Source organism: Strongylocentrotus purpuratus, unplaced genomic scaffold (assembly GCF_000002235.5).
Source record: "Strongylocentrotus purpuratus isolate Spur 01 unplaced genomic scaffold, Spur_5.0 spur5_contig_839, whole genome shotgun sequence".
In the NCBI taxonomy this organism is placed as follows: domain Eukaryota; kingdom Metazoa; phylum Echinodermata; class Echinoidea; order Camarodonta; family Strongylocentrotidae; genus Strongylocentrotus; species Strongylocentrotus purpuratus.
The window spans coordinates 91130-101762 of record NW_022145545.1 but is presented as its reverse complement, the minus strand read 5'-3'; the positions used below and the strand labels follow the sequence as shown (position 1 = coordinate 101762).

Here is a 10633-nt window from a genome sequence, read left to right as displayed (position 1 = left end):
ATATTCTCACAGTATTTGCACTTGAAAGGGTTTCTTTCCAGCGTGCGTTCTTTTTTCTTTCTTTTTTCTTTTTTTTCTTCTTTTTTTTTCCTTTTTTTTTTTTTCTTGTTGTTTTTTGGGCCTCCCAAGGGGGGTTTAAACCCCCTAACCCCCCCCCCCCCCGTAGATCCGCGCCTGTTTAATCTTGTGGTTATCTTGTGGTTTCCAAACCACAAGATAACCACAAAATACTTGTAAGATTTTTCTTTTTTTACCGTCTGAATTGGCTTTCACCGTGTGAATGCGGCTAATAACAATAAACATAATTACAATAATGATGAGGATTATTATTATCATCATCATAATTATTATTATTATTAATATTATAATTGTTATCATTATTATTATTACTATTATTATCATCATTATGACTTATTAAGTAAGCAAATATCATTCCCCAAAACCTGGGGGGGGGGGGATGATTGTACATGCCATACCCCCACCTTGTGAGGTGGGGGGGATGCATCCCCCTCATCCCCCCCCCCCCCCGTTGTCTACGCCCCTGCTAATAACTAATAGTAATAATAATAATGATAATGATAATAATATGGTAATGATATTAAAAATAATAACAAAAACAATAATGATGTTTCAATATCACTTTATTAACGCTCCTGTTTATTAACACATTGTAATGATTATTTCTATATGTATTACCTGCCATGAACGATGTCCCAGTCATGTTTTGTCATGTATGTTTCTTTTTTAGTTTTGTTTGTATATGTTATCCTCTTAACTACTGTTCGGTGAACTATGCCTCCACAAGGCCATATGGTCTTATTTTCTAGTTCCCTATTTTCATTTTCTTATATATTGCGAATGCTTATCATTGTATATACATTTGTATTGTTTTTATTGAAAATAGAAATGAATAAAATGAATTGAATTGAATTGAATTGAAGTACTAATAGTACATAGTAGCACAGAGAAAAAGCCCATGCCATATACTCTTTTGTAATACAATGATGAAAATAAATTTAATGATAATATGCCTTATAATGAGAAAAAGAAAAAGGAAAATAAAGAGAAGAAAATTCATAACGTGTCTTTTCTTAAGAACATGTAGGCTCTAAAGCTATGCCTACTGAAGCAATATGAGCACGGTAGAGTATGCAATAATAATTTTGCTACAAAAGATTTGCTTTGGCAAAAGATGTCAATGTAGCTCAATTCAACAGAAACGATAACATCACTTACGATTCACAAACCAGGAATATGAAAATGTAATAGCTAAGACTGACATATAAAATAAAAGTTAACTATTCGCATGATGATTCAGAATTTTAGACTTCCGAAGTAATCGGTGAGTGTACCTTATTTAAAGGCTAAATCTGTAGACCACCGAGTGCATCAATCTAATACGATCATCCACAGTTTGTGTGCAGAGCGGATACTAGTCTAGCAGATAAGCCCCTTCATCAATATTTGAAAGAATCACATCCAATATGTATTCAATTAAAAAATACAAGTAAAAATAGTCGATACAAAATATTTGGATGTGTATTGCAGACGTAACCTTTATAATTTCCGTTAATCCTTATTTAGTTTTATGCACTCGGAACGTGAGACCGCACGCACAGGTCTGCTCTATAAGTTATACAAGGATAGTCACTGGGCATGGTGCGGTATTACAAAGTCCATGGGTATATGAATTTTCATAATGTTATTGTGTGCACTCGGGGCACCACAAAAAAAGCTGCGGCTCGAGTGCAAATTTCGACGCTCCTGTATTCACAAATGACAGAAAATAAAAAGAACATTTCTAGAGGATTAATTTTCATTAATCTCAACATTATCAGGGATGACATAAATATTGGAGTTAGGTCTGATGATCTAAATATTAAATAAACATTTATAGATCTTTAAGGTCGCATGTACTTTATGTAGTTTAGGTTATGGTTAAAACAAATCCTGATCAGTTTTAAGCACAATCAAATAATGACAGACTATAACAAAACGTTAACAAAAAACTAACATAATTATATCAACAGTAAATGCGAGTCGGGGAGGGGCTTCTTTTTTGAAGGGCTTCCTGGACGGTCGATTTGGGAAAAACAATGCACATTTTGGGGGAAATTTGTAATTGGATGTATTCTATGTGAGTTTATGCAGCTGTTGGTATTTTTTTACAAAGGAAAATGGGCACGTGTCAAAGTAAAACGTGTCACACCTCTCATATGTGAATTGGGGCAATTATCAGAGGTGAAGGGGCGCTTTTCAGAGGTAGTAATTACGAGGCACTAACCAGAGATGATAAGGGGCATTTACGATAATGGAACAAGGAAACGTGTTGCAATGGAAAAGGAGCACTCAGACGGTCAAAGGAAAATGAGTGCTTATCAGATTTTGATAGGGGTATTATTTTATCAGAGGTGAAATGGGGCATTTATGAGAAAGATAAGGGGCTTTTATTTTTTAAGATAGGGGGGGGGGGTACTTATCAAATTAAAAACTAGGGCGCTTCATAAAAAGGAAAAGGGGCACATGTCAAAATAAAAGGTCACTTATTAGCAGGGGAAGGGGCACTACTTGCGAAGAAAGAGGGTCACTCGTCAAAATAAAATAAAATGGGGCACATTTCCTCTGTAAATAGGGGCACATTGAGGGTACCTGAACAAATTTGGGGGCTGCGCACCACTGATGCCCCTCGAGAGTGCCACCTCTGATTAATTAACAATTTCAGCAATTCAATATACCCTGAGGCCAGATGATATCCAAAACGTACAAAGACACTTTCAGTGCATGATACTGATATTCCATGAATAGTACTCATTATATTCGATGTAACTCCTCACGGAAGGCTTCTGTATATCTACACAGGGTTTGCATGACCGGGAGGGGTATAGGCCTACTCCAGACCCACTCCAGGTTCAAAATACTAATAGAGGGGATCGAGGCACTTGATCTCTTGGCTTGCGACTCTCTGAATTAATTTCATCTTAGAATAATCAACTTTCATTACATTTCGACAAATTAACCACAACTACCCTTTTTCCGAATAACGTATTATTCCAGCCTGAAATAGAAGTTGCATTGAAATATTTAAGTGTTCTTCATACAGTCCGAAGCCCAAAGCCACTTGGAAATGGTGATTCATAACATACAGGCATTAAGAAAAGTTTATTTTTTGTTCGAGCTTCGGCTAAAAAGAATTTTAGAAAACAAGGGCAGTTCAACATTATTTATCCATCTAGAAGCCACACAAAGCCGGTCACATGATTCAACCCAGCCAAACTCGGAAAAGCTGCCCGCACGTACTGAACGTGTCACGTATCTAAATAATCTTAAATATTCAATAGTTGTTTGATTATTCGTGTGAAATAATGAGGGCGAGCATGCAAGCGCTACTCGAGTGCAAACCTAACCCCCTCTAGTCTCTTCTTAAGGTGTTTTAATCTTTATCACAAAGTATGACAGAAAAAAGATCACAATCATTGTTGTACCCCGGGAAGGCGAAATTTGTGAAAACTTTTAAACATTATTCATTTATGCTCCATTTTATGTATTTCGTGTGAATCAATGAGTTATAACCATACAGGCCGACCCCATAGTGCAAACTTTATATCCTATCGTCTCCACTCGAGGCGTTTTGATTCTATTATTAAGAGATATCATCAGTGATATCGAACCTTCTTCAGTGGTATTGGAGGAGGACGGTATATAGTGACACGTGAACTTTGAATGGTGTGTTGTGTCTGTACATGGGCCGGGAGGGGGGGGGGGGGGGGTCATATCGTACATAGTTATCGGTGTGGTTTTGTTGTTGCCCGGGGTTGATTTGTTCTTGTAATGGTTGTTGGTTATGTTTTAATTTATCATATGATTAGGAGCGTAAGCCTTGAGATCGTGTACATGTCAGTACCATATCAATTACATACCTATATATTTTTGTCATTGTGCTACATGATTTTGAAATACTTTATGGAATCTTTACGTTTTAAAGCTTATCTGTACTAGTTTATAGAAGGGATTAGACCACACTGGACACGTTGTTATCTCATCAACTCAGCTCTTATTTAACATAAGAAAAAGAGGATCACGGGGGACCAATGGTCACCGATTAGGCAATGTTTTCTAAAAAGAAGGAGCAAGTAGCTACCAGTAGGACAGTGTGGCTTTAAAAGATTTTGACACAAAGTTGACAGTGTTACCTTTATCATTCAATTTCGTACTGTTTCAGCAACACTTTTTTCTTTTAGGCAAACGTTGGGGGGGGGGGGGGGGGGGGAGGGGAAAGCATCCCCGGCGCTTTTTTTTAAATACCGATTTTGCTTCCCTTCCATATATCCCTTATCCGACACAGCCTGTCATCACCATTCCTGATAGGAGCGTATGCAAAACTAGAAACGCCCATATAGATTGAGCTCTCCACACCGCTAACAATCTAGTGCATAATACGTGATGTGTTTACCTATTTGTTTGCACACGGATCTTGGAGTGAAAACACATAAAAACCCGAATTTCACCAGGTTTTGTCACAAGCTAGACAAAAGATTTCAAAAAAAAATCAAGCTGAAGCGATTGAGTGTGATTTACACTACCTTCTGAAACGTACAACTCGAGTTCAATTTCATCACCATGCCTGACGTCAAGTGTGACTGCTGCAAGGGTAAGAAAAAAAAGTCGAAATCAATGTTGTTGTTGTTGTTGTTGTTGTTGGTAATACTACCCTCTTAAAAAAAGAGAGTGAATTTTCACTCTATTTTCACTTTCTTGGGAGTGACGTTCGTGATCACTTGTTTAGGAGTGAAAATCGATTGATTTTAGAGTGCTCTCTAAGAAGAAAAGAGTGGATGTTCACTCTATTTTCACTACAATTCCCCGGTGGGGTCACTGTGACTTCCGGACCGCATGACCGTTACCAAAATCGCGGAAAAAGGGGTCAATTTCAAGCAATGTCCGCGGACAAAATATTCCTCGAAATAAAGAAAACAGGGGTGCACAGGTGTCCCCGAAATTGAGAAATAGGGGTCAGGAAAAGGGAAAAGAGAAAACCGGGAAGGGAAAAGAGAAAACCGGGAAGAAAAATTCTCGGAGCCGAGTCTTGTCCTTGAAATATGGTAAAATAGGGTAAATTTGCGAAAGTGTCCTTACAATCTTATAAATAGGGGTATTCCAAATTACGATTTTGTCCTTGTTTTGACGTAAAAAGGGGGTTAAATTTCACAAAATGTCCTTGAAATTGACCGCTAAAGGGGGATATATGCCTTGGTGGTGACGGTCATACGTGTCACTCTTTGCAGGGGAGTGACCCCACCGGGACATTTTCACTCTCCAGAGGAGTGACGTCCGTCATCTCTCGATTTTTTTTAGAGAGTAGTTTAATGGCGTTCATTCACCATAATTTTTTTTATCTTCAGTTTTATAAGAAAATCAGTTATACATAAGAAAACTGAGAATAAAGATTTGTAAAGACATAATCAATTAGTCAATAACGCAATTTATTTGGAGTCTCGATCTGGATGGTTTGCAACTCCGTGTTTCTGCATGGAAAACTAGCTTTGCCCGATTCGAAATCAATGTTCAATGTTCTCATTAACATGTTAAAATGCCCAGTTACCGTATACCGTGTACGGTGTAGCGTTTCTAGAATCACTAAACCGCTTGATTTTACGCGATCACGACACGCAATGCAGCCTGTCTGCTAGTCTGCAGGCACAGACCCTAATTTGACACTTTATCAAAAAATCATTGTGCCTTGAGAGAAGTCTAGCCCAGCTACCTACTGGTTGTGTCAAGAGCAGCTACAGTACATGGCCTATGGTTGTCTTATAGTGCGAACTCACTTTTACGACTGACCAGGGTTTGTGCTTGCAGACTGCCTGTCTGCAACCATGGACCATGCTGCAACGTAGACAGTGCGGTGTTGTTGTTGTTGTTGTTTGGTGTTATCGGCGTTTCATTCGTTTTTAGAAATAGGATCCGTTCTTTTAATCATATAATTATTACACAGAATCACGTAATATCTATATTCATCGAGGCAATTATTTAGGTGGAAAGGGATGGGGGTATATACATTCTTAGTTACTCTCCACAGTGGCGTACGCAGGATTTTTTCAAGGGGGGGGGGGGGGGGGATTAAAATCAGGTCCAAAATTTCGCAACGACTCAGCCAGCCGCTGAATATTTTTTTTGTCTCGAAATTTGGAAATTTGACATTTTGCTCCGTTTGGGGGGGGGGGGGGGTTAAGGTCAACTTTTTTAGGTCAGCCATTGGTATATATTTTTTTTTAATTAAAAAAAAAAAAAAAAAAAAAAAGGGGGGGGGGGGTTTCATTCAAAACACACACATAACAAATACCAAGGGGGGGGGGGGTTAACCCCCAACCCCCAACCCCCTGCGTACGCGCCTGACTCTCCATGAATATATATTATGCTAATGAGACTTTAACAATCTACAGTGTATACTAGTCTGAGTTACAGATCCCAAAATGAGTGTCGAGTGTGTAGTAAATGTGCACATAGAAATTTGCATTCAACTATGTTCCAAATGTATGTGACAAATAAGTTATGTCATGTTTTCTTGCCCGTTTCTTCATCCTTGTAACATCAACGGTTATGTCAATAACTGAGTTTTTACCAACAAGCACTGATGGATTTGTGGTTTCAAATCCAAGATTGTTATTACTTTTATTATGTTTTTATATCATTATATATATATTTTTTTTTAAATTCTGAACACAGAGGGCAAGGAGTGTGCCTGCAAGGGACAAGATTGCTGTAAAACTGGTGAATGCTGCAAGGATGGAATCTGCTGTGGAAAATGCACGAGTGAGTCTTTCATCATTTTCATTGAAAATGCCTCCTGCTACTCCTAGTAGGCATTTAGGCTACTACTCTTTACACAAACATTTATATTCATAGGGAAAAAAATGTTCCAAATGCTCATGCATTTTTCATTTCTTTATACTATCACCCTTAAATGGGTGCAGGCAAACTAGCAATGATTATTTGTGCACAATATATATATCATTCAGGTGTATCTATAGTTTTGTTGTGGGGGGGGGGGCACAAATCTAACATAATGTTGACAGGCTAGATATAGGTCTATATGATTTGCCAGGGAGATATGAATTCACATCTCCTAGGTGTATATTTTTGTTGTCACTAATTAAATTTAAAAAAATCACTATAGATCTACAGTATATATATATATATATATATATATATATTCTTTTTTGAGGGAGGGGGTGGGGGTTGTTGGGTTGAATGTGAATGAGGGGCCCATTATATATTCTGCTGTGTAGTCTGTATGTAAGAGAAATGCAGTTATACCAGCAATAGAGACATTCTAATTTGATGTAAATTACTTATTTTATCTTGTTTTTTCATAGATGTTGCATGCAAGACGTGTGCTGATGGCTGCAAGTGTGGAGGCGGCTGCTCATGCACTGAGGGGAACTGTGCATGCTAGACGAGGAGGGCCCTTTGCTATAGGGATGACAGGTGAGATTTTATTAGTGTTCATGGCTATATAGTGAAAATTGTTTCCAGACACAAACCTTTGCCAGTCATAATATATATTACAGGGTCTGAAATGAAGACTGTAGATCTGCACCGCATCAATAGGACCTCTTTTTAGCTGCTTGTATCTGACATATACATGTATGTAGCTAGAGACAAAGTTTTAATGTGTTATTTTATTTTTTTAGTCAGATTTATGAGGGCTATGTTCAACAGCTAGTTCAAGTTTAGCTTGGCTAAGTCTGTTATGGAATTGTGTCGAGTGTCAAAAAGAGTCCTGTCCTGCATGAATTTCATTAGGACAGCAACTGGTGCGTAGTACTTTCAATAATTGAAGAATTGCTTATAACACATCAGTTGTTATTTGATACCTATGAATATTGTGTCATTCACTTGAATCATTTTTTTAACAATCCATACCCTGAAAATATTGTTGGTTGTACCAAGAAGTTGTACTAGACTTTGTAGACTTGCGTTCTATGTTGTACTAAAAAAAAATGCCTTGTCAATAAAGATAAGTGTTATATGTAAACTAAAAAAATATGTACAATGTCCTGAGAGGCTCTCATATTCAATTTAGCTCAGTTAAAGGTACTATGTCCCTTTTGCAGCCAACCTCAAATTCTGTAGAACTTTGCAGGAATTATGAATATGTCATGTATGTCCTATCTGTGAAATTTAAACGTTAGCAGTGTTCTAATATTCAAATTATGCAAGAAAACTTGTTTACTTGCTAGACTTCACTGTCAGACACTATTGAGTGACTGACTGGCTTTTTTTCTTTGGTAATAACATACATAAAATGAGCTGTAAAGAGTACATGAGCATTTGTCTACATCAATAACCCACTTCTTGTGATGGCCGAAATTAAACTGATTGAATCTTTGCGCAGCATAAAACGTATGACCATTCGGTACAATGGTCTGTACAATCAAGACTATTACTTATTGGCTCTATAGCTCCTAAGTCGATTTGATAACTAAAATTCGTTATTTTCCCACTTGAAGACATTTTCAAACCCCACCTTTTTAGGGAAGTTCTAAATTAGTATTATCTTTCAAATGCCATTGAAATTTAACCTTTTCATTTTTTTGGCTTGCAAATGGGACATAGTACCTTTAAGAAACAGTTATTTTCATAAAATAAAATAATTGTATCACTGAATGAATTTGAATGTTGCTCTAATGCTCATTGAAATGTAAATAAAGTAATACGCAAAAAACAAGATTGACATTACTGCATTGGGATATATGAAAAAGGCCAATTACAAAATCTTTGCAAGTTATGACAATATCAATATGTATATTGCCTTTCGTGACTTTTGGATATAATTTTTTCAACAACCCGAACAAATCTATTGATATCATATTTTTTTGTACAAATATTTTCAAGCATTTTGTTTTTCTCTCCGTGTCTGTTTCTCTTCTACAGATTGAGCATACAGCTGATGAAGTGATCAATCAGTCAGCGCATCTGCCAAAATGCTCCAAGCAGACATGACTTTGTATATTTTCGACCCGATGCCTTATATTTTTCTTGTAAGGTAGTTGTATATTAAGTTAATTTGTGAAATTTGGAATGTATTTCTAATGCGCCAACTCCACATGACTAATGTGTTCCGAGACTCACTCGTGATTAAATTTAAGTAAGGCTTTGTATATTGTCGACCCGATGCCTTATATTTTCTTGTAAGATAGTTGTATATTAAGTTAATTTAAACTTTATTTTTCTGAAATATGAGACTAATTGGCATTAAAAGGACTACTTAAATAAACTTTAGTAAGGCTGACAGTAATGCCTGGTAGAATTTTACTTCATTTGTTGCTGCCCTGTATTGTAAATTTTTCAGTCTTTTTCTAACTTCTATCAAATTGTGAAATTTGGAATGTATTTGTAATGCGCCAACTCCACATGACTAATGTGTTCGAGACTCACTCGTGATTAAATTTAAGTAATGCTACAATGTACATTCAGTATGCGTTGCTTATTTTTTCTTATGATTTATTAGGATGATATATACTGAGGAAATAAGTGAGATTATTGAGGTACTTTTAAGAAAAGAGAGATGTGTAATTTAGAGAATTGAGTGCTGTAGAGTGAGTATGACCAGATAGGAGTGAAAAGGGGAGAGGGAGAGAGAGAGATAATGAAAACAAAAAGACGTGGACGAGAGAGAGAGTGAGTATGACCAGATAGGAGTGAGAAAAAAGAAAGAGAGAAAGAAAAGAGAGAAAAGGGAAAGAGAGAGAAAGAAAAGAGAGAGAAAGAAAAGAGACGTGGACGAGATAGAGAGTGAGAAAAGGAAGAGAGAGAAAGAAAAAGACGTGGACAAGAGAGAGAGAGAGTATGACCAGATGGGAGTGAGAAAAAAGAAAGAGAGAAAGAAAATACGTGGACGAGATAGAGAGAGTGAATATGACCAGATATGAGTGAGAAAAGGGATAAAAGACAGTTGGACGAACGGAAAACGTCAATATGAAATAATAATGGCAAACGTAAAACTGATAAGTGCCCTCTTTTCCTTTTTGATAACATGTGCCCCTAATTTCAGTTGAAAGCAACTAATAGCGATTTTTTTTTAAATTCCCCCCTCAAAGCTCGCTCGCTTGCATTTATAGTTGATCAAATTATGTTACTTTCATGATTATATTGTGCTTTACATCCCATTAGGATTAGTTTTTTCTTTATTGCGAGTTGTGATTTTTCGCACTGCGACTTCACAAATCGTATCCCAGCAGCAAAGTATGATACTTAATCAGTATCTTGGCCCATGTAAAGAGAGAAACAAATATTAAATTATCAACCATGAAAATCACCAAATAATCACAATGTAGCGGTATATACTAATGTTTATATAAAAGTATATTTTCGCTTTGATGTTTCCCTTTGTATAGGTGTCCCTTTTTCTTAGTGCCTTTTTTGTTGTTGAAGCTCCCCACTTTCGAAGACACTCCGCCGCCCCTATATAGGGGTTACTCTTCAAGAACTTCCCCTCGCAAGGGTCAACCTCATAATGTCTGAACCCCCCTTCCCCAACTAAAATCCGTCTAGTCAAGAGCCTGATTACGAGCTTTTTAAAAATGTTTCAATTCACTCATCCTGGGTCAACCTGTCAAAAACGTTTTTATCA

At 36.9% G+C, this 10633-nt stretch overlaps 1 long non-coding RNA gene and 1 other non-coding gene across 2 annotated transcripts; both read left to right on the top strand.

Moving 5' to 3' along the window:
• Positions 1 to 4516: 4516 nt before the first annotated feature.
• On the top strand, positions 4517 to 6808 carry LOC115924683. The gene is made up of 2 exons (XR_004064419.1): positions 4517 to 4648; positions 6724 to 6808. It is a non-coding gene; the product is annotated as an uncharacterized LOC115924683 (long non-coding RNA).
• A 536-nt stretch (positions 6809 to 7344) lies between these two features.
• Positions 7345 to 9470, top strand: LOC577074. Its single transcript, XR_004064420.1, has 2 exons — positions 7345 to 7485; positions 8935 to 9470. It is a non-coding gene; the product is annotated as an uncharacterized LOC577074 (transcript).
• The last annotated feature ends 1163 nt before the right edge of the window (positions 9471 to 10633 follow it).